We start from the raw sequence: 23146 nt of genomic DNA on the forward strand, positions 1-23146 counted from the left end.
GAAATTATACTGGCAGGTAGAGTTACCATATTTCAAAAAGTGAAAATCTGGACAGAAAAGTTTTTGAGGGCTTCCCCCCCCCCAAAGTTCTTAGCTTTGACCTAAGCTGGGTTGTTGTTTTTTAAAGCTGCCATATGTCCGGAGTTTCCCAGACGTATAGCCGATTTCCGTCCAGATACTGCTTGCAGCTACAGTATTCCATATATGTCCAAGAAATTCCAGACGCATGGCAACCCTACTGGCAAGGCAGTTTTAACAAATTAATTACATGATTAGTTTTCACAAACAAAATTAAATAAATGGCTCAAACTACTTTTTATAATATTAACTGCTTCCTGTCTTATCCTTCTGCTTAATTAGGGGGGTTTCAAGATCATACAGTATTCACTCTAGTACCCAGTCTTGTGTTTTAAGAGAACCCTTAGCAGGCAGATCTCAGGTTCAGTTCCTAGCCTCTCCAGAACTGGATTAGGGGATGAGAGCCATTTCTGCCTATAACCTTGGGTATGCTCTGCTAGTAAGAGTAGACAGAATTGGGCAAAATGCACAAAGAGTGTGATTTTATGTAAATCAGAGCCTAGTGTTCCTAATGCCCTGTCCCACGGAATGGATAGACACACAGGTTTCCCACAAGTGATAGCTTGTTTTTTGTTTTTTTAAGGTAAGGCCTGCTTTTGTGGAAGGAAGGAAGGAAGGAAGGAAGATTACATTTGGATAGAATTCAACACTAGGCTAACAAGATTGTTCTGTCAGCACAAGCTGGCTCCTGCTATAGCTGAATTGAATCCCTCCCTCCCTCTTACATCTAAGTCATGTAAGAAACACAGTGGAGGGGCGGGAATAGTGCAAGCATACTGCCTGGTGTGGAGGGTGGACCAGTGATAGAACCTTTCAGTGGCAGTGCGCTCTCCCTCATTATGGGAAAATTTAAAAGCATCCCTGTTTCCCCTGGCATTTGATGGTTAATAGACACTGTTCCTGACAGCCTAGAGATCAGTGGTTCAGATAATGTTTTAAATGGATTAGAGTGTTCTTAACTGTTTTAAGAATTTTTTTTTTAAAGTTTTATCATTGCATTGATATGTCTATTGTGTCCTTTGGAGGGAGGGATATAAATCAAACAAACAAACAAACAAACAAACAAACAAACAAACTAATCTGTAGCATATAAGGGGTTAGATTATATGACCCCCGTGGTTCCTACCAACTCTACAATTCTATGATTCTAAAACAGCTAAAGAGAAGCCCCACTGCTTGCAGTCTTTTAGCTCCATGGTCTGAAAGGTTTCAGATCTTGTCACAAAGAACAGTCAAGATTCTTGAGACAGGTCCTCTGCTAGGTATCTGTGGAATATGCAGATGATTAAGAGGTGAGAGACATTTTGTCAGCTTCTCCACAAGGCTTTTGGCTCCATGGGGGTCATTTAACAACAAATCTCTGAGCTATGAAAGGAGATGTGTCTGGAAAGAGATTCTCCCACACTGAGCTGGAATTATTCAAGGTAGTAGACAGATCAATTTGCATTGACCTAATCAGTCAGAAACCTGGCTCCTCTGTATGAGGATGCTGGAAACTGAATTTAAATGACAATCCTACCAAATTTGAGATCTTCATTTCAACAATACTGTACTTAAGAAACATTTGCTATACAACCTCAAAGAAAAGCACCAATTGTTCTTAATCTAGATACATTTTGTTGTTTTTTTTATTAGGTCTTACAAACAGAATAATTTTGCTAAGCAAAACACAACTGTCTTTTTCTGCAACTTCCAAGAAACAGGTAAAAACAGCTACTTTAGCTGTTTGTGAGCCTACTTGTATTGGTGTGATTTTTCACCAAGTCACACATTTCAAAGAAGTCTCAGAAATCAAACATGTAGCTGTACATACCGATCTTCTTTCCTCCTGTTCAACAAATATGGTAAACTATGCCCAGGTAACACATACTGTTGAGCAGTTATGCGGCTACTTTAAAAAAGGATTTTCTGATACTTTGCACAAGAGTGCTTATTCTTCCTACATCTCAATGCTTGTACTTTGCAAAAAAAAAAAAAATACATTGGAAATTGCATTGTCTATAGGAACATATTAATCATTTAGAGCTACAGCATGAGAAAGGAGAGCTTTGCTTGATGTTTGACCTTCAAAGTAATTCTCCAGGATTACTTTATAGTTCTTTTTTTCTTTTTGTGTTGATTATGCAACTAGGGTCACCAAACGTTCATGGCACTTCACAGAGATGAAATTGAAACGTATTTGAATCTTAAATTAATGCTTTAATTAATTGGCATGTGCCTTTGGTAAGGAAAAGATGATTTCCAGAAGAGGAGCCAAATTGGTCTATTGCACCAAAAAGCAAGAGTCCTTAAAGCACCTTTGAAATATACTCAGAGTCCTGTAGGGATTTCATGCTCTTTATTGCAGCTTGTAAAACAGTGATTGAATTGCCGCCCCAAACCTCAGGCTTTTATATACATTATTTACACAATGAGTCCCGTCTGATTGGCTGATTCTGCTTCCTTCCTGGAGCCTGATTGGTCTTTTCCTGCAGGCTAATCAGTTGTTGCATTCTATGATCCTACCAACCTAATAGGCTGATTAACTTCCTCCTGGAGCCTGATTGGTCTTTTTCCTGAAAGCCAATCAGTTGTTGCATTCTAGGATCCTACTTGCCTATTGTTCTAGGATCCAAGCTTAGTACATAAAAACCTTAAAGTTTAACAATCTTCTTTGGACAGATGTTTTGGACTACAACATCCATAAGCACTGACTATTGGTCATGCTAGCCAGGGATGAGAGGAATTGTAGTCCACCATCTGGGTGACACCAAGCTGAAAAAGCCTGATCTAGGCTATAGAGAAGAATCAGAGGTTTAAGCTAGTTGAAAGTTGTTGCATTGACAGCTTGGAGCAAAATTGTTTACATTTTTTACTGGTCTATTGCTGCAATTATATCCTCTGCATGGAGTCAACTTCTCTCCTCACCTGCACATGGCATGCATCAATCCTGTATGAACTCTTTAAGAAATCAGCCACTAGATGAGTACAAAGATATGCTTACACTTAAGTATCCAATGAAGAAACATGCAGCTGTTTCGTTTTCGTCTGTAAAAATTGTAATCAGAAATCTCTTCTGAGCATCTACACCTTAGGAGAGAAGTATGCAGTAAAACTGCACTGATTTCCTCGGCTGTCATTCCTCCTGTTTTACAGTTTGCTTTTAAAGAAATGTTGTGCCTTAATCTTGATAGAGGGAATTCAATCAAAATTGTGTGTGGATTGACAACATGTTAGACTGGAGACATAAAGGAAAATCATACGAGTGCAGGCATACTAGCAACACTAGCCCAGGATCCTTCCTGAAACCTATTCAGATGACTTCTTTGCTCATGAACAATTCTCAAAACCTTAACAGTTGATATGGGTTGCAAAATAATAGCAGCAAACAAACTTCTGGCCAAAGTATTAGTGTATGCTATTTTTGTGGGCATGTTAACAGATTTGTTTTTGTTCATTTGTTTACAAAAGTCAGACCTTGTGGTTTTCTGCATTATTCCTAACTAGAAGCTGAAGTTTCAGATTTTCAAGTTAAATTAAACACAGCTTTCTCAGTCAGTAAAACACCCAGTGGCTCCTATTGTGTAATGAGAAAAATTGTTCTGGCAATTCAAATACCTATCCAAATCAAATTTATTCTTCTGAATTACATTTTTCAAAAACTGTTTCAAACCAGGATGGATTTATTTTAAACAATCTGCCAAAGTAACTTTTCTGGGAAATTCCAGATTCCTGGCTGCTGCTAAAGTATGCGGTAAAACTGCACTGACATAAAAGTCCTTTGTAGAACTGCATTTGTTTCCTCTGTTAAGATAACTGAGGATCACCAGTCAAGGCATAGATTCATATTGCTTAAAACACATTTGTTTCTAGGCACTATAAGAACTAGATTTGGGAGGGGGCATTCAGCCCCCCTTGTACAATCTAGACCCTTCTCCCTAAAGATATATCTCTTTCACACAAATTGTGCATTTACATGCTATGGTATCTTCCAGTACTTAATGTAACTAAAATGAAAGACATCTGGTATCAAGTGTGCCTGGAAATTAAAATCTCTAAGCTGGAAACCTTCCCTGTAACTTCCACAGCTGGTCATAGCTGCTCAGTGAATACAGAAAGGCACACAACAGATGTTTAAATGCACCCACCTCTTATTATTAGAGCACATATTCCAGGGGTGAACCCAGATGCTAGAAATAGTTTTTAGGGATAATCTCAGCCCTTTAGTCAGTCTTCTTAGTTAGGTGGGACATTTGGGAAGGGTGGGGGCATAGCTGTCAACCGTCCCTTATTTGGTGGGAAACTCCCTTATCCCAGCACTGTTTCCTGCTGCTGTCCCAGATTGATGATGTCCCTTAAATTTCCCGGGTTTCAAAGGAAGCAGCTCCTCTCCCTCCCTCTCTGCCGGCCAGGGAGGAGGGAGGCTTCAACTGTGTTGCTTGGCTGCATTGCTCACCCAATAAGGAGTCTAAGAGGGCTGGCTCGCTTCGCCCCTCCCCACCCCTTGCCAGCTGGTATTGAATTTCCTGTTCAGATGAGCCGGGGAGCCTCTCGTTCTCCTCACTCTTTGCACGCAGAGGAAAATCCGTGGCTGCTCACTCGCGCTCCTGCTGGTCCCCCTCCGCGCTCTTTCTTCCTACCTTCCCCTCCTCCTCGATGTGAGCTGGTGTCACTCACAAAAGCCGTGCAGGAGGGGGAGGGCGGGAAAGAGAGAGAGAGAGATTCAGGCCCGGCAGGCCGTTTCCGGGCGTGCCAAATATAGGCAAGTCCGAAAGGAAAGGGTGAAAAAGAGAGGGAGAGAGAATGACTGGGGTGTGGAGCTTGCATGCCTTGTGCCGATCAAATCGGCTGTGTTACCTGGGGACTCGCCTTTGCTCAGCGCTTCCCAGCGGAGAGGTGACGGTGGTTTTGCTTGCTGCATCCCCTTTGCTGGGTTGCTGTGCTGTGGGAACCACCGCTTGAGGCTTCGTTTGGCTGTTGGTTGTCTAAAATCCCTTATTTTGGCTGCTGATGCCTTATTTTCAAGGCTTCTGGTGCCTTATTTTCAAATCTGCAAGTTGACAGCTATGGGTGGGGGTGCAGAGCACCAGCTAATTCCCACCCCCCAAATATACTGTTGTAGAGGATGTCTTTTCTGCCAACCTAGCAGTTCCCAAGCATACCAGTGAAGTAAATAAATAGGTATCGCTGCAGCGGAAAGATAAACGACGTTTCCGTGCACTCTGGTTTCCATCATGGTGTTCTGTTGTGCCAGAAGCAGTTTAATCATGCTGGCCACATGACCCAGAAATCTGCCTGTGGACAAACACCGGCTCCCACAGCCTCAAGTGAGATGAGCGCTGCAGCCCATAGACACCTCTGACTGGACTTAACTGTCCAGGGGTCATTTACTTTTTTACCTTTACCTTTATACAGGATGTCAGACCCTCCAAGGGTCCCTATTTTCCAGGGACAGTCCCGGATTTACAGAAGTCATCCCAGTTTCTGATTTGATCCTGGAATGTCTCGCTTTTCCTTAGGATGTCCCTATTTTCATCAGAGAAATGTTGGAGGGTATGGAGATATCCAACCCCAGGACATCTGAAGGCAGCCCTGAATAGGGAAAAATTTTAAATGTTTAATATTTTATTATGTTCTTATATATGTTGAGGCTTCCCAGAGTGGTTGGGGCAACCCAGTCCAAAGGGCAGGGTATACAGTGGTGCCCCGCAAGACGAATACCTCGCAAGATGGAAAACCCGCTAGACGAAAGGGTTTTCCGTTTTTGAGCTGCTTCGCAAGACGATTTTCCCTATGGGCTTGCTTTGCAAGACGAAAACGTCTTGCCAGTGTTCCGATTTTTCCCCGCTTTCCCCCCCTTTTTTCTAAGCCGCTAATCCGCTAAGCCTTTAATAGCCGCTAATCCGCTAAGCCGCTAATAGGGTTGCTTCGCAAGACGAAAAAACCACTAGATGAAGAGACTCGCGGAATGGATTAATTTCGTCTTGCGAGGCACCACTGTACATAGTAAAATTATTATTATGGAATAGGACATTCGTATTTTCACAGGAGAAATGTTGGAGGGTATGGGATTAAGGTTCAGGTCAGGAGAAGAGAAAGGCAGCAACTTCTCTCTCACTCCTCTTCCACAGTGTGTTAACTTACATAATGGGTTACGTAAAGGTCACGTTACAATTTTGTAGGAGCACCAAGAATTAAATGACTGGCTTTTTGGTGTTTGTTTCATAATAAAAAAGGATGTTACAGATATAGAGAACAAAGGGATACGAAAAGGTGTAAAGCAAGCAAAATAGTTCATGCAAACATTGTATCACAAAACCACACACACACACACACACACACACAGGTTTAGAAGCAGAGTAAGGGTATGTTACTCAGTCCACACTCTCAACATTCAAAGGGCTATTTGGATGAATGGCTAGGTTGAACTGCATTCCAAGGTCACTGGAGTACTTCACCAGGAAAACACAACTTGCAACCCACCCACCTCTTTTTTCATGCCACTGTAAATCTGCTCCAAACATTTTAATGGTGGCGTGGGAAAAGTGAACTGAGCATCTTCCTGTGAAGAAATTACATGACCACAACTTGCTCCAGCTGTACACTATCTCTATAACTTCATCAGACCAGCTGGTCTGTATGACTTGGTCTAAGACCCAGATGAAATTGAGACAATAATTTATGGTATGCTAAGTAGACAAGAAGGGGGCAGCTAAAGCAGGAATGGGAATCCATGATCCTCCAGATGGTGCTCAACTACAATTCCCTAACACTGACCATTGGCCATGTTGGCTGATGCTGATGGGTGTTGGGTTCAGAGGCATCTGGGGGCTTCTCATCTAAGTTCTAAAGTGAATTGACCTTCCTCACATCAACAAAGAAAAATATTATTATGTTGTAGCCAATCTTAATCTTACTCAGAGTAGATCCAATTAAAATGACAGACATGACCATAAATTTCAGTATGTCTCTTCTGAATAGAACTTGGTTGGATATAACCCAATCTTCACCAGCAACAAAATCACACCCGTCAAAGACCATAAGGACCTACAGCATGTGACAATGTAAAAAATGCAACTGATTGACTCCAAGTACCTTCAGAAAGTCAAGCATCTAATGTTCATACAGAGTCTATATCAAATAATTGACAGTCCTTAGCCATCTAAACTAAATTATATGTTTTACCAGTTTTTTAAATAAGGGTAACTATTTAGACAACAACCTCTGAGTCCCTCATCCTATTTTTTACAAGAAGCAGGCAATCAACAATAATATTTGGTATGCAACTATTTAGTGATCATGAAAACCTTTACGAATCCCTTTTAACCAAATGGTAAACTCACAAGCCAGTCGCACTAACTGATCCTTTAGTTAAAAGTGGAGGTTTATCTTTGGTAAGTAGAAAAGTATAGGAGACACATTGAACACTAAGCATTTAACACTAAGGTGAGAAGGCCTTGGGTCAGTGATGTAGGAATGCAACAACTGCTAGTAGAACAGTGCTGAATGATCCTTGAAATGTAATGTTTTGGCCGAATGACTATTGGGAATTTGGCGATAAGACAGAGATATACTGTGCTTGCTTAAGGCATTTTTCATTCATTTCATTGAGGATTGTACAGGAGAACCTTCTGGTGAATTGTGCCCTATTTGAGTCAAGAAATGAATCACATGAAAGCACCAGTGTGATAAACTATTGCAGGGAAGAGGCTTCAAGGATAAAAGGTGACATTTTGTTTGCCCCTTTGTAAACACACTGATCCTTTGTTTTTGCTGTGGCCTTGTCTGTTAAAGTAAAGGAATGCAAAAGAAAAGAAGTTACCATGCTGCAGTGTGGTATAACTATGGAACCAAAGGATACAACAACAAAACTGTGTGACTTTGCAGAACACATTTGTAAAACGTATTAGGCAAAAGCAGCATTATCGCAACCTTGTTTACTGATGTAGATTTTAGGAGGATTCAGACTTTTCTCAGACTTATGCTAAAACTCTGGCGAGGAAAGCAAACAATAAGTAACATATTAAAAATAATGACCTCTCTCTGCATTTTATTTTTGCATCCTTATTTTTTTCAGGCGAAGGGAAAGGTGCTTTGGTAGACAGAGAAACCACACTGCATATCACAGTTAGTGTTGCAAAGTAAACTTTGACACAACCCTCTGGGTTAAAGGCAGCGTATAGCAGTAGCATCCTCAGTTGTATATGTGATACAGTGACTGTGACTGGAGAACATTATAATGTACAGTGGTACCTCGGGTTAAGAACTTAATTCATTCTGGAGGTCCGTTCTTAACCTGAAACTTTAGCTAATGGGGCCTCCCACTGCCGCTGTGCCACCGGAGCACGATTTCTGTTCTCATCCTGAAGCAAAGTTCTTAACCCGAGGTACTACTTCTGGGTTAGCGGAGTCTGTAACTTGAAGCATCTGTAACCTGAGGTACCACTGTATATTTGAAAGTCCTCTGGTCATGGAGATATATGATATGGAACAGCAGCAGACAGTGCAGTAGAATGGGTGGGGCTGTGTTGCTCTGGTTATCAAGAAGGAAAGGAGCAAGTTAGTGGGGAGCTTGACCTGGGGACAGGGGTCAGGAGAGCCCCACCCATGCTAACCTGCCAGTCATTACTGATACAGGGTATACCAAAGCTTACTTTGGTATTCAGGGACATAAAAAACTTGAGTTGTTTTCTAAGTTTTCTGATTGAGATGAGTTTCAAACTTTTGCACAAATAAAAATTGGGAACCAACTTCTAAAGAAGAGCATTTGATTTTGCCATTGAAATACATTGCTTAACTTTCCCTGGATCATTTCCATGGTTTCCATGGAATATTACACCCTTGTAACTTGTAATACATGAAAAATAGTTTCAGATTTTAATATACTGTTTTTAGAATCTTTCTGTAGAATTTCCTGTCTCAAGTGTTGGGGGGGGGGACATCCCAAAGTTATGAGGCTTAAAGGTCTTATTTCATAGTCACCAACAGCTGCTCAAAATTTATTTCTGAAGAAGGAAGACAGGCACGGTACACTCCCACTCCAATAGGCCCTCATGCATGAATCTTGAAGTAACTGGCTTGAAAATACTGAGGTCTGTTGTACTCAACTCCAGATTCAAAGGGTAAAGAATAAGCCGAGATAATTTAACAATATGAATCCAATATATATAGAGAGCAAGATATTTTCCCCCATCTCCAATTAAAATTAAAACTGAACCAAAAATGGATTTCCATTTTTAAAGATTACTGTGTGAAGTGCACCATTTAAGCGATTATTTGGGAAGACCTGTCCACAGGATGAAAATGCTCACTTGTTCAGAAGGGCTTCATTCTGGTTTGGCTTTGTGGCATTCTTACATAACCAAATCTGATTGAATACTTGGCAATATCATGAGGTCTACTCAGAGTGAGGGCAGTGCTTCCTGCCCACAAGCTGAATTGGGTTTTTGACATTGTGATGCAGCCAAATCTGATTAGTTGCATGACAGTGTAACATCATCACCATGCTACATGACCTCTACTTGGATGTGACTGCCCGAGAAAGAAGTTTCTGCTTTAAATATACATCAGTGCTGCAGATCAGGGAAGGAAGCAACTCTGAATAAAAAAGCCAAGTGAGGTATTTTTGGATATACTTTTCAACTTCCCAATGTTTCGCTTTTGTACAGGTACCCAACTGTTTTTGGACTACAGTTCCCATCATCCCTGACCAATGGTCCTGCTAGCTAGGGATGATGGGAGTTGTAGTCCAAAAACAGCTGGAGACCCAAGTTTGAAAAACCCATTGTAGAGGAAAATTTGGCACAGCCATATTAAGAACTGCTGATATGTGTCAAAATATTATTTGGCTGTAACAAAAGAAGTAAGGCAAAATACACACCAGAGGAGTATTTTTTATCAGGAACAACCAAGATGTAACAAAACAGAAAGCAAGCTAGAATTCTTCATAATCCTAAACGTTAAACAAAACATTGGGGGAGCACAAGCTGGCATGATAAAGTCACATCTGTAGAAACTATCATAAGGTGAATTCCAAGAACTGTCGTGCAGGCTTCATAAGATTACTCTTCTAGGTACTAAACAAATTTTCCTGGCTGACCCTCACCCCTATTTAAAAAAACATTGTTGTTTGGACTTGTCTGTTGCAGATAAGCAAAAGCTGATTTCAGATAACATTCCTGATCAAAAAACTGTTCCTCCTTAACTGTTTTATCTTCAATAGGCTTGCATAGACCTATATTACTCTCTGCAAAGGCAAGGAATTTGCAGTCTTTATTGATCTGAAAGCTAGCAGGTCAAGAAAAAAAAGAGGTCCCCCAAGAGCACAGGATAGCTACTACAACTTGAAGATCTTTTGACCAATCACTCTGTACTCGACCATGCACATTATAAAACACAGGCATGTTGTTTTCAAAAAACGTCCTAAAACGATGCAACAACCTGGTTCAAAGCTTGACACAGAGTACCAGGGAAGCCATTAGTAAATTAATTCCACAGACACCTAGGGCACTTCCAGATGGGGGTTATACCTCACAAGTGGGTTTTTGCTGCTGCATGCAGGATTGATGTGCAAAAGTCCTTCCATTTTGTTTGAAGCCCTAACATTAATTACTGTGATTACAGTCTTCAAGGTAATCCCCCACGCACTGAGATTTTGAAAGAATAGGTCCTCTGAATTGGTTTGTTGAAATTCCATATACCTTCAGCCATCAGTGAAATAGGTACACTTCCATCTTTTGAGCCACTGGCGGTGGGGGAATGGCTATGTTGTGCTCAGGCGAGGAGCAAATGGAAGTAGGAATATGATCATACAGACGCCCCCACAGGATAATTAACTATGAACCCCAGCATTTGGCATACCACTAAAACTTCACCACACCTAACAAACCAGTGACCCCCCCTCCCTCCCTCCCCCCTCCCCCGAACAACAACAACAACAAATTGGCAGTGACTGCAGAAGTGTAACAGGTGATTTTATTTTACTAAACATGTAGACAGCGGGATGCGGGTGGCGCTGTGGGTTAAACCACTGTGCCGCTTGGGCTTGCCGATTGAAAGGTCGGCGGTTCAAATCCCCATGACGGGGTGAGCTCCCGTTGCTCGGTCCCAGCTCCTGACAACCTAGCAGTTTGAAAGCAAGCAGTGCAAGTAGATAAATAGGTACCGCTCCGGTGAGAAGGTAAACGGCGTTTCCGTGCACTGCTCCGGTTTCGCCAGAAGCGGCTTAGCCACATGAAATTTAGTGAGACTTGCTTCCAAATAAATGTGCACAGTGCAGACTTAGCTAATCATCCACCATTTTAGGTTTTTTAATTATCTGACACATCTAAACAGAACCTCCTACATTGGGCTGAGTCAGTCCAGGGAAGCTTACTACAGTGGTACCTCAGTTTTCCAACAGCTTAGTTCCCAAAGAACTTGGAACCCAAACGCTGCAAACCCGGAAGTAGGTGTTCCAGTTTTCAAACTTTGCCCCGGAAGCCGAACGTGCTCCTGAGCTGCTCCTTTTACTGTTGCGCAGCAAATTTGAGTCCCCCACATAGTAATTAAGGCTTTCCCCCTCTCATTTTACCCTGAAGCAGCAAATTTAAGTCCCTATCGTAAATAAGGCTTTTTTCGCCCCGTTTTTACCCTTAAGTGGCAAACTGAAGTGTCTCCCCCATCGTAATGAAGGCTTTCACCCTCTCCTTTTACCCTTAAGCAGCAAATTTAAGCCCTGCCCCCATCATAATTAAAGCCTTCCATTTCTGATTGCACTGTTCTGAGGTGATATTTGGTGCTTTAGTTTTTGCTATTTTTTGCGTTTTTGTGTGGTTTTTTCATTTTTGTGTCTGTGGCTTGTTTTTGTTTTTTGATTGATTGATTGATTGAGTGATTGAGTGATTTGATTGCAGAAATGGATAAAAGCCCCCCATCCAAACAATGACTATCATCAGTGCAGGTAAGAAAAAAATTACTGTAATTGTAATTTTTATCATCTGCAATACTGTCTTATTTATTTTATAGTACAGAACATTGATTATTGCTTTCATTTTGTGGACCAATGGTCTTGTTAGATAGTAACATTCATGTTAAATTGCTGTTTTAGGGGTTGTTTTTAAAAGTCTGGGACAGATTAATCCATTTTGCATTACTTTCTATGGGAAAGTGCGCCTTGGTTTTGGAATGGACTTCCGGAATCGATTAAGTTTGAGAACCAAGGGACCACTGTATGTATAATTATCCCAATTTTCTCCACATAAATACCTGGCCTTTTTTTCAGGAAAACACTTAGGCATTCAGTGTTCAGAACTCAACTCAGGGTTGCCATCCAGTTAGTTTTAAACTAGCAGCATCAGATATTCTACAATAAACATTCTTTAGTTTTACTTTTTTTTTAATGGAACTGTGACTGTCTTAAACAATAAAGATTGTAAATAGATTTTTGTGAAGATAAAAGTTGGATAAAGGCCTTAAGGTTGGATAAAAATGTGTGCTTATGTAATAAACAAATACATAAAATAGATGGAAACTCAGAGGCACCAATACAGCTCTAGTAAGCTGTGTTGGGCACAAATAATAGTTTCAGATAGTGATTCAAACGCCTACCTGCATGCACACTAGCATCCATAACATTCAACCAGGTCCTGATGGGTATCATGTCACACAAGCACCTGCATATATACAATTTTCATTTGTTGCACACTCCTCTTTCTGGATCAGGGAGAAACATCTGCAACCTCAGTGCTACAACACAGAATCTTGCAGCTATAAACTATTAGCAAGTAAACATCTGATTTTGATTTCTATATATGAGTGAAAACAGAATGTATGGATTACTTTTATTAATACAGTAATCTAACGTTCTGTGGGAAAAGTTATGACCTGTTCTTATTTACTACCAAATTGTTGGGGAAATGTGAGTTAAGTTAAAATTACAGTTGAAGTCATTTATCAATTAGTCAGTGATTAATTGGTTGATCTGTTGATTACAGATTAAGTATACAGTTGTAATTAATCAGCATAGACCATCTGAACTCTCCTGCTGCCACTGCTGTTACCTGAGTCTAAGGCCGATTCTCTGAAGGAATAATGCAAAGCCCACAGTATTATATTAGCAGAGGAGCTCTTAATATACAGGAAATCATTTTCACCCTGGGAGGCAGACTGCTTTACAATTGTATATAGAACAGAGAACAAAAGAGCTGGTTTGCATGTTGTCCTATCTTTTAGAATGTTTGAGAAGAAAAGTCATCTTATGTATCAGTTACTGATTAAGAAATAGGAAGCAGCAAGCAAGAATAAATGGGCAATAAAATGGGAAACACAATTCAATGTAAGATGCATATTGGTGCAAAAAATCCTAATTTCACATACTCATGATGTCTGAACCGGCAGCGACAGACCAGGAAAGTGACCAGGAAAGAGTCAGTGAAGAAGTTGACTCAGTGTATGGCAGCTGTGAAAATGATGTACCAAGCTAGATGGGGTCTTTAGGAAAGGGATTGGAAATAAAACTATCAGTTTCATAGTGTCATTATACAAATCCATGGTATGGCCACCTTTGAAATGCTGTGTAGAGTTTTAGTCACCACTCTTCCAAAAGTTATTGTAGAGCTGAAAAAATGATCAGAAAAAGGCAACCAAAATTATCAAGGGTGTGGAGCAACGCCCCTATGAGGAAAGGTTACAGGTTTTGTGTTTTCTTCAGTTTTGAGAAAAAGTGAGTAAGAGGAGGCATGACAGAGTTGTTTAAAATGCACAGTGTTGAGAAAGAGGATGGAGAAAAGTTTTTCTCCCTCTTTCATAACAGCAGAACCAAGAGCCATCCACTGAAGCTGAATGTTAGAAGATCCAGGAGAGTGCTCCCATGCAGCCTCACCAGTTGCTACTGGATAAGATAAATCCATGGAAGATATTGCTGGAGACAGTATGACTCTGGATACTAGTTGCTCCTCTTAACTGGATCAATTTCTCTGCCATCAGTCCCAACACTGTATCTTAGCACCTGTTCAGGAGCTCATTGAGATTTGCATTAATACAAATCATACACACAATTTGCTTAATTGTGGCACCTGCCTAATTTTTTCATCACCCAACATATTGTTTTATGGTATGCTTTCATAGCTTCATATGTTCCCTTAGCGTTTTGCATGTGCCCCCTTTTGAAAGGGTTAATAATTACTCACAAGCTCTTTGTGCTGCCTAACCTGCATGGAACTACTACATATTCTATCAGTCAATAAGCACATCTTTAGCTTCTCTTAAGTTTTAGTTAAATAGGAATTAAACTCAAATTTGTAAACAGGAGGGCAGAGCACCTTTTTAATGAATGCAATTACATGGCTTTTGCCTTCTGCTTCAAAATGGTATGATTTGAATAATGTCATGGGCATTGCCAAGGCGGGCAGCCCCCACAATCAATAAAAAATACATAGCAAACTGAGGTTCTGCCCCCCTAACAAAAGGCCTGCCCCCCAACAAAAATCCTGGCCATAGCTGTCAACGTTTCCCTTATTCTGAATAGGATTCCTCGCAAGAAAAGGGAAAAGTTGACAGCTATGATCCTGGCTACGCCCATGAAAAATGTTGAGTTCAAACACAGATATAACAAGAATTACAATGTTGTGCTCCCCTTCTCTAATACAAACTGCTAGGATCTTCAAATGCCACAATCAGTGCTGTTTCTCCACCCCAACGAACGATTTAAAATATTATTATTTTTTTGCAAAGGAACCGTGGCTGACCACTTCCAGTTTGCATTCCAAACAAAACCTTGCTACAGTTAAATAGTTTAAAACATTTGCACTTGCCTGTAAGAAGATTAATAGTCACAGGGGAGCCTAGCAGCCACTCTCAGGCTAGAGTGGTTTCAGTTTCAGTTTCCCTTGACCTGAAAGGTCTTTGGGCACAAGAGGTCCCTCAGGAAAATGACGCCAATGACCCAAGCAGGAAGGCGAAATGGGATTCCCTCAGAATGACGACGTACCTGGGAATGTAAGCAGATACCTGGACCATTCCCTGGCAAAACACGGCAGCTGGGAGGTATGTTAAACAGGTGTTACTCTGGATGTTTCCACCAACTTCTAGGGGCAATGGTAGAGTAATTTGAAGAAGTGCATCCTGCCTGAGTTACCTGACGTTTTGGAATATCCAGAATCTCCAAAGTTTACCTGACCAACAATACATGTTCCTGCCTGTGCACAATAACTTATAAGCTCATCCTTTTGGAGTGAAGCGGGAAGTGAAGTAGCTTGGTGGGAAATACTTCCTCAGATACTGTTTCTTCACCAAACAAGATGGATGAACAGGGATGACCCCATTCCAACAGATCTCATGCCTCTTCAGAAGGATACACGAAATGAAGGTTGGTTGATTTAAGCATTGGGTGCAAACAACACATCCAGTTGTATGCTTTTGCCACTTGATTTCTTTCCTCTTCCATTGTAGCCATGAGACATACCCTTTTTCCAACCAGTCCCCTCTCTTTGTTCCTCTCGACAAATAGCCGTGTAAACTTGAGACTTTAATTTCAACCAGTTTGTATCTTTTCTGCCAATTGCTGCATGCTATAGAAAGAGCCCATAGTACACAAACTGGAGCAGATCAAAAGGAGTAATCTTCTTTGTTTGCCTCTTGTGACTCCCGTGGAACCCTTACAGGACTGATCCTTCTTTAGCAAGGAAGACCCTTTGGCCTAGGAATTGGAACAAAGCTCCGTAAGGGTTTTTTTAAAAGTCGTGTATGAATAAATATGCAGCATTATGTTGAAACTCTACTTGGTTGAGCATTACAGCTGAATTATACCTTTTTACAGATGAGGGTAAAACAATGAAAGACAGCAGAATGAATGGGAGGAGACCATGGGAAACAATACCTTTTCAGAAGAAAATGGTAAGTTCTTAAAATATGCTCCATTAAAATGATGTCAATGTGAGTGAGAGAGGGGCTAAATGTGAACTGGGAAGTCTTTGAATCTTATCTCTGCCATTAATTCATTTGGTTGCCTTGGTCAAGTCTTTCTCTTTTTCTATCTCAGCCTATTATTTTACTTCTGCAATTTACTTCTGGCCTAATTTCCCAGGTTTACAGAGATAATGCAACGATTTCCAAAGATGACCCTCAGGGTCTCTTCTAACTGTACAGTTCTGTGATTGACCTGGTATATTGATGCTGGTTTATGAATATTAGTATGTCAGTAGATCCAAAGTGCAGTTGTTTGCATAATATCATCCGAAGCTTGGGTTTATTTATGCACAAAAAATAGGATTTTCCTGGAAAACAGTCTTGGTTGCCAAATTAGATTTATCCAGTCTGACTCCCAATTTGATAAATCAGCTGTGTGGTATCACGAGTATGTGCCCTGCATTTTCTAATTCCTGAGTGCATGAGAAGGTAGGGGTGGAAAGACTGGAAAGAGCAGTTTGCTTCAAATGGGGAGAACTCAGTATTTGAAATGACAGACCATGATGTGGTTTGGGAAAACCTGCTATTCATCCCTGCATTTAAGTAAACATATAGGGTACACAGTGATGTTGGCATGTTCATCCATTATGCACAGACTTGTACTACAGCCAGCTGAGCTTAATTTTGGTGTTCATATTTGAAATTTAGGAAGCCCTTTTGACACTATTGACTTTATGTAGTGACAGAGATGTTTGTTTTGCACAGCCAATGACAATGAAAGCCTAACCATCTATGTTCCTAATCCCACTTACTTGGGAGGAAGCCCCATTGAATTCAAGAGAGCTTTCTTCTGAGTAAAGTGGGATTAGGAACATAGCCCCAGTGTCCAACACTGCAAGTCAGCCTCAGGAGATAAGCAAGACTATTGCTCCCTCCAGATCTAGACCATTGCTTTATTGGGGGAAAAACACAAAATATACCAGAACCCTGTACAATCTGAAAATGAAGGACAACTTTTCTAAAGTTTACCATCCATTTACTGAATACATTTAAGTAAAGGAACATGGTTGGCAGCAGACAATCTTCTATGAGAAGATTATTTTAGGAAAACATTCTTGGATAATACGAAGGGCAACTGTCTAGAATTTTGCTGCTGTTTTTGGAATGGTACTGCTCTCTTCTTGTATCCTTCCTTCCATTCTCTTTCTTGCTTTGATCTCTTCATTGTTTTTATTGCCTTTTGTGTATTAGAAAAGGAAAGTAAAAACAACTGGGGGGGATGCATCCTCTGTCACCAACTTCAAGGATTATAACTGCATTTCATTTCTGAAACTGGTTGAAATGTATAGATGGAGCAAATATTCAATTCAGTTTGGGCAGGGGTCCCCCGCAGTAAAATCATTCAGAAGTCACTTAGCTTTATCTAATATTCTAGCATTCAAGGACCTAGTCCCCACTGAGGTAATAAATCTGCGCAAACCTGGTTTGTATGTTTAGTACTACAGTGGAACCTTGGGTTAAGAACTCAGTTGGTTCTGGAGGTCCGTTCTTAACCTGAAACTGTTCTTAACCTGAAGCACCACTTTAGCTAATGGGGCCTCTCGCTGCCCCCGCGCCTTCGGAGCACGATTTCTGTTCTCATCCTGAAGCAAACTTCTTAACCCGAGGTACTATTTCTGGGTTAGCGGAGTCTGTAACCTGAAGCGTCTGTAACCCGAGGTACCACTGTAATTCATAGACTATAACTTCAGAAAGACAGAATATGCGCCTGTGAAGCTTTCAAAATTTGTTGTTAACTTTTCATTAATTTCTCTGCCTTTCTCAGGTACGATGTGTGTAATTGGTTGGCTTTTTGGTAACTGATGAGTTTATCTAGATTTTTAAACAAAAGAATTAGGAGGTGTGATAAATACTTAGGAGAATTTTGTTATTTATTCAATAAATGTAAATCCCCTCCCGAAAGAGCTGTAGTGATTTAAAATAAGTTACTAGCTTTCTGGTGCTTCCTAAAGAATTGCAAACAAAAAATCAAATTCACACACACAAAGAATTTAACTTTCTTTCATATTAATCAACTACTAAGCAAAATATAAGCACATCTGCTCAGCTACAGCTATCTCTGAACAAACAATTTATCATTTTTGTTGGTTTTGCATTAATGACAGCTGCAGGGTTCTGGCTTAGCTTCAAGGTTTCTGCAGAGACATATAGAATGACCCATGTGTAAATGTATCTGACAAATGCCAGTGTCTGGTTCAAGAAGAAAGAGAAACATTTAGAGATATATATCAGCAGCCAACCATTTGTAAATTGAGGCTGCAGTACATTTATGCAACTGGACTGGTGTTTAAATAAAGTAGTGAGAGATTAACTGAATATCTTGAGCTTCCGAAGTCTGACTTACAGCTTTCTAAGATTCAGAAGATTGATTCATTGCAAAACCAGATTTGACAAGTATTTGCATGGTAACACATATGTAGGATCCAGTCATGCTGTTGTGTCCACAGAAAATCTTCCACTAGGACCAGGTAAAATGAGTGGAAAGCTTACTATATGATATTAGTGGCTTGAGCTGGCCAATTCTCTCTCCACTCCCCACCCTGCTTCTCCCTTACCATCTCAGTATGTCATACATTCTGGGAACTCGTGTGTCCTTGCCAGGCCATTTTGGTGGGGCGTTTATGCAATCTTTAATTTTATTCAAGCATTTGGTACACTGCTTTTCATCAAGAAAAAGATTGCAACCACTCCTATATCACCCTCCTTATACTATACTTATTTTACGCACCTGTGTACTCCTCTGTGAGTTAGGGATGGACAGGATTGAGCGGTTGGATGGAGCCTTGTATTTCTCTTTCCAGCAATTCCTGCAGCGAAGCTGGTGCCAAACATATTACTCTGCTTTCCTTTGTTTCACATCCGTGAGGCCAAGAGAGGGGCATCTTGTCATCTGGGCAGCCCAGGACCTCCATACACATTGCCCAGGCTTGCGCCGCGGTTTGACTTCACTCTCAAATCTAATGATCCCTATCCCAGAGTTAACAACTGCTATATTAGGATTTTTTGTTTAGGGGAGTTGATCTGTACAGAGATGGTCTACTTCAGTGGTTCCAAAGCCTTTTTCTTCATGAACCACTTGAAAATTACCAAGGATCTTGATGGATCACTCAATGATTTTTCTGCTTGTTGCAGCCATTGTAACGCACTGTGCTAGATGCTGTAGGACCATTCACTTGTATTTTATTGCTTCTTCTTTTATTTCTTACATATCCAGTGCTAGTCCTACACAGGACCACAATTTGGGAACCCTTGGTCTACTTTAAATGGTCTGCAAGACATAGCAAAAGCAGTAGAAAAGTTGGAAATTAAAAAGGAAACTATTAAATTCTAATTGTTGTGGTTTGCATACAGCAATATATATATATAGAGAGAGAGAGAGTGTGTGTTCCTATAAATTTTATTCATGAACATTTTGTTCTATGCTCATATTGCACACGATTCCCTTTCCCCATGCTTTTTAACTCTCAGAGTGATTCCTCTTTTTCTGCCAAGCCCTTTATTGTATGACAGCTTATGCAAGCTAACGTCTTCCAAATGTCCTTTAAACTTTTTGAATGAAAAGGTTTACTTTGGGAATAAATATTTGAGCTTTTGCATGAAAAACACTCCAGCAAATGTACATTAACTCGCACACATAATAATGTGTATATATAATGCACTGCAGTTTGGATTACTGATCTGGGAGTTGCAATTTTGACCACACTTGTAGAAATATTTGACTGTAACTGATTTGTTACATAAACAAATTGGTTGCAAACCAACAATGTACAATTATACAGCTACACCCCAACAGCCATTTTCTTGTCACCAAATAATTCTAAACGGATAGTCTGCTTTTCCACTTTATGTTGCCTATAATTCAGCTTATTTTTCTAAAAGGTGGGGAGCGGAGCACACATATCCAGGAGAAAGAGCTGTCAGCCAGGCAACAAACATATTGCAGTAAAAATCTGGAAATCAAGGGTAGTGTTTGGACAAGTGCATCATGGTGTGCTGGTACTTCTAATTAGTTTAATTCTTAATGAATTCTGTTTATGAAACCTTGAGAATTTTAATTTTGTAGGATGCTTACATCCTAACTCTAGAGCCTCTTAGGATAAACAAGTGGTGTGCCTCACCCCTTTTAATCCACCAACTCCCACCAAGTTTGCAAAAGCATTTATTATGACATTTATATCCCACCTTTCCTCAGAGCTTAAGGTAGTGTACATGGTTTCCCCCCCTCACCATTTTATCTTTACAACAACTCTGTAAAGTAGGTTAGGTTATGAGACAGCAACTGCCCTAAGGATACCCAGTGAGCTTCAAGAGAGAGTTGCAGATTTGAGCACTAGTCTCCTAGGTGAAATTCAACTCTCACCACCACACCACATTGCCTTATAATAAAATGCTCCTCAAACCACAAGTAAAAAATTAAGATTTCAACACTTTAGGCAAGGCAGTCTGAGAAGCCTTGGAATTGAGGTGAAAAGGGATGGAATATGGACTGATAGGTTCAAGAATCTCACACTGACAAAGGAGAAACAAGTTCTACAAAAAGTGTCAGTTTGAACCCAATTGGTACTTTTTGAGCAAGTCCTTTGTCTTAGCTGCTGTTACAGTGCTTTACTTCTGTTGCTTTCCTTCCAAAAGCTTTGCATACAGCCACATTGTAAACAGAAGGAGGAGTTTTATTATTTTCTTCAAGCAGATTTAAACTTGGATGCCCTTAATCCTGCTCTGTAGCTCTTAAAGCTCATAGTTCTCCAAAGGAACAGGTGAAGATTTAGTGGACTATCTTGACAGGGTTGTGCCTTCTGTTATTAACATGCTTTCACCATCCTAAGGATACCCTCAAATCATCAAGTAGGTTTGCCTACCTCATCATTGACAACATGAAATTTATCTGAAGGTAGAAACAGAATCTTATAATGTGTGACCAGCAGACAAAGCAATTAGCACCTTTTATTATTAAGTCTCTCTGCTCCACCCAGTTCTGTATTACAGGGGTCTAGAAAATGAACCATATTTTTCTTCAAAAGCATTGCACTGTTCTAACCAAATCATATAATTGACAAAATGAATGGACACCCAGTATCCAGAAACTCAGTGATGCAATTTTTGAGGATTAAAATTGAGTTTATTTTCGGGCACTTGTCATATGCTTACCAGATTTCAGACAATTGTGTGGGATGGATTGTTGATAAGCCTCTGAATGAAAAGAAGACTGCGGTGCCTAACTGGAGTTAATGCAATCAAACTGTTTTCAATATGCAATAGATGTTGGAAGGGAAATACTGTGCATGCTATCACTCACACCAATAATAGTCATGAGAAATGATTTTGAAAAACAATATTGCCAAATTATCTGTGTTCTATTAACAATCTGTCAGCATAAACTTCACATCAATGCATTTTAGATTTCTGAAAGGGCGCCAAATTTGTAACGTCCAAACTAAGGTATTGTGGTATTTAATGCAGTGCAAGATGTCTGCTCCTGCTAAGAAGGCTTCCCAAACCTTCCTTTTCACTGCAACTTCCTAAGCACACCACCAAGGAAAGGCCTAGGATGTGCTGCAATAGGATGGGAGAACTGCTTAAAATCTGATTGAGGTAGCTTGCAAAAGCTACTTTTGCAAGCTCTCATTCTCCAGTTCTTCCCTCTACTGCACTGCCTTGCTCCACTTTCCAGTTTCCCCCTCTAAGTGTCCCTGGTTCCTCAAGAGAGGTTTTGGGGGGCACAGTAGGAAAGAGAGAATGAGAGGTACCCTACTTACACAGCACTGGATACTTGACGGACAATGCCAACTGCTGACTAGAAGCAGCAGCAAATACATCATCCAATAGACAATAGTATTTTGGTTCCTCCTGTTAACCTAACACTATAATGCAGTACAGTTATGTTAAAGTACTATCCAAAAAAGGGCAAAGCTTCTTTCAGAAACCCAATACTGTACTGAACCTATGTACATTTTTTTTTAAATGAAAGTTGCAGGCCTGCACATAAAGATTTACTTCTATTGGCTGTAAAAAGAAAGAAAGCTTGTTGACATTTGGTATATTGAGGAGAGTACAAAGCAGTAAGCCAGAAACTTGAACTCATTTGCAAAGACCAAGAACAGTGAGATACATGAAGTTATGGACATTTCACAGCTGTTTGGCCACATGGGAAAACAACAACACTTATTTTCAATTTCTGTAAAATTCCTGGGCTATTTTATGAAAAGAGAGATCCTGCATTTGAAACCCTAGCTTCCCCCAACCCCAGTAGGTAACACTGAAAGATAGCACAGACATTCCCAGATAATTTTGCTTGGTGCAACAGCTGCTGAATTCAAGAAGCTGCATATATACCCCATAAAATGCATTAAACTGCATCAGACAGCATTATTCTTTTAATGTTGATTTTCTAGGCTGACCCAAGTGAGGTAAAGCATCTTAAATAATGAATCAAAATCTTAAAAAGTGGAAAAGATATTTCTGTATCATTTCCCACTACCTACACCCACTAGTTAGAATGCAGGAAATAGCATGTCTTGAAAAACATTACTTAACACTGCCACTTTACAATAAATTAGTTAGTAACTGCTTTTTTAAAAAAAAGTTCTTGCTTTGGTTATTTTTTATTACAGAAGGGTTTCAAGAAATATTATATTTATTTGCTTTGGTGTATTCCAATATTGTTGCAGAGATACATGATAGGCATTCTTCAAATTCATGCTTGTCATACTCCAGGAAAACATGGAAGCTGCAGAAGTCTGGAAAATAGAAAAAAGTTAAGTATTTCAAGAATTCCTTTTTTCATTGTTTGAAGAAACATGTCTTTTTTTGGTTCTCTCTTAAAAAAGGATATCAGACTGCAAATTATCTGTAACATTACTGTGCTTGAATTATTTTGCCTGGAGGGTAAGTAAAGCAAAACACTTAACTGTTCTACATGGTGTAGTGTACTTTCTCCTAATATAGACAGATCCCTAATGTATTATCCAAGTCTGTGTATGTTAGAGCAGTGAAGAAAAAATTATTCTCATCTTTCAGATTTATGTCAGTGCAGCTACTCCAATCTCATACATGGAATAAGTTTGTGAATGCCTTTTTCTCAATTAGAATAATTAATTAAAAGTTACAGAGAATTATAATTACCAGCATTATTACCAGCTAAGGT

General features: G+C 40.0%; 2 protein-coding genes and 1 long non-coding RNA gene across 4 annotated transcripts in view; 1 reads left to right on the top strand and 2 right to left on the bottom strand.

Moving 5' to 3' along the window:
* The window catches only part of AKAP12 (A-kinase anchoring protein 12), a 97208-nt gene extending 81811 nt beyond the window's left edge, over positions 1-15397 (bottom strand). The window contains exon 1 of the mRNA XM_082215155.1: positions 15121-15397. The gene's annotated coding sequence lies outside the window, so the exon portion shown is untranslated. The remainder of the gene's footprint in view (positions 1-15120) is intronic.
* Positions 15398-21622: 6225 nt separating this feature from the next.
* Positions 21623-23146, bottom strand: part of MTHFD1L (methylenetetrahydrofolate dehydrogenase (NADP+ dependent) 1 like) — a 109140-nt gene continuing 107616 nt past the window's right edge. Inside the window, exon 28 of the mRNA XM_082215222.1 lies at positions 21623-22739. The gene's annotated coding sequence lies outside the window, so the exon portion shown is untranslated. The remainder of the gene's footprint in view (positions 22740-23146) is intronic.
* Positions 22670-23146, top strand: part of LOC309528119 — a 28109-nt gene continuing 27632 nt past the window's right edge. For both annotated transcript variants that reach the window (XR_014217527.1, XR_014217528.1), the window contains exon 1: positions 22670-22756. This is a non-coding gene — a long non-coding RNA (uncharacterized lncRNA). The remainder of the gene's footprint in view (positions 22757-23146) is intronic.

Source organism: Podarcis vaucheri (assembly GCF_965113315.1).
Source record: "Podarcis vaucheri genome assembly, chromosome: 3".
Lineage (NCBI taxonomy): Eukaryota > Metazoa > Chordata > Lepidosauria > Squamata > Lacertidae > Podarcis > Podarcis vaucheri.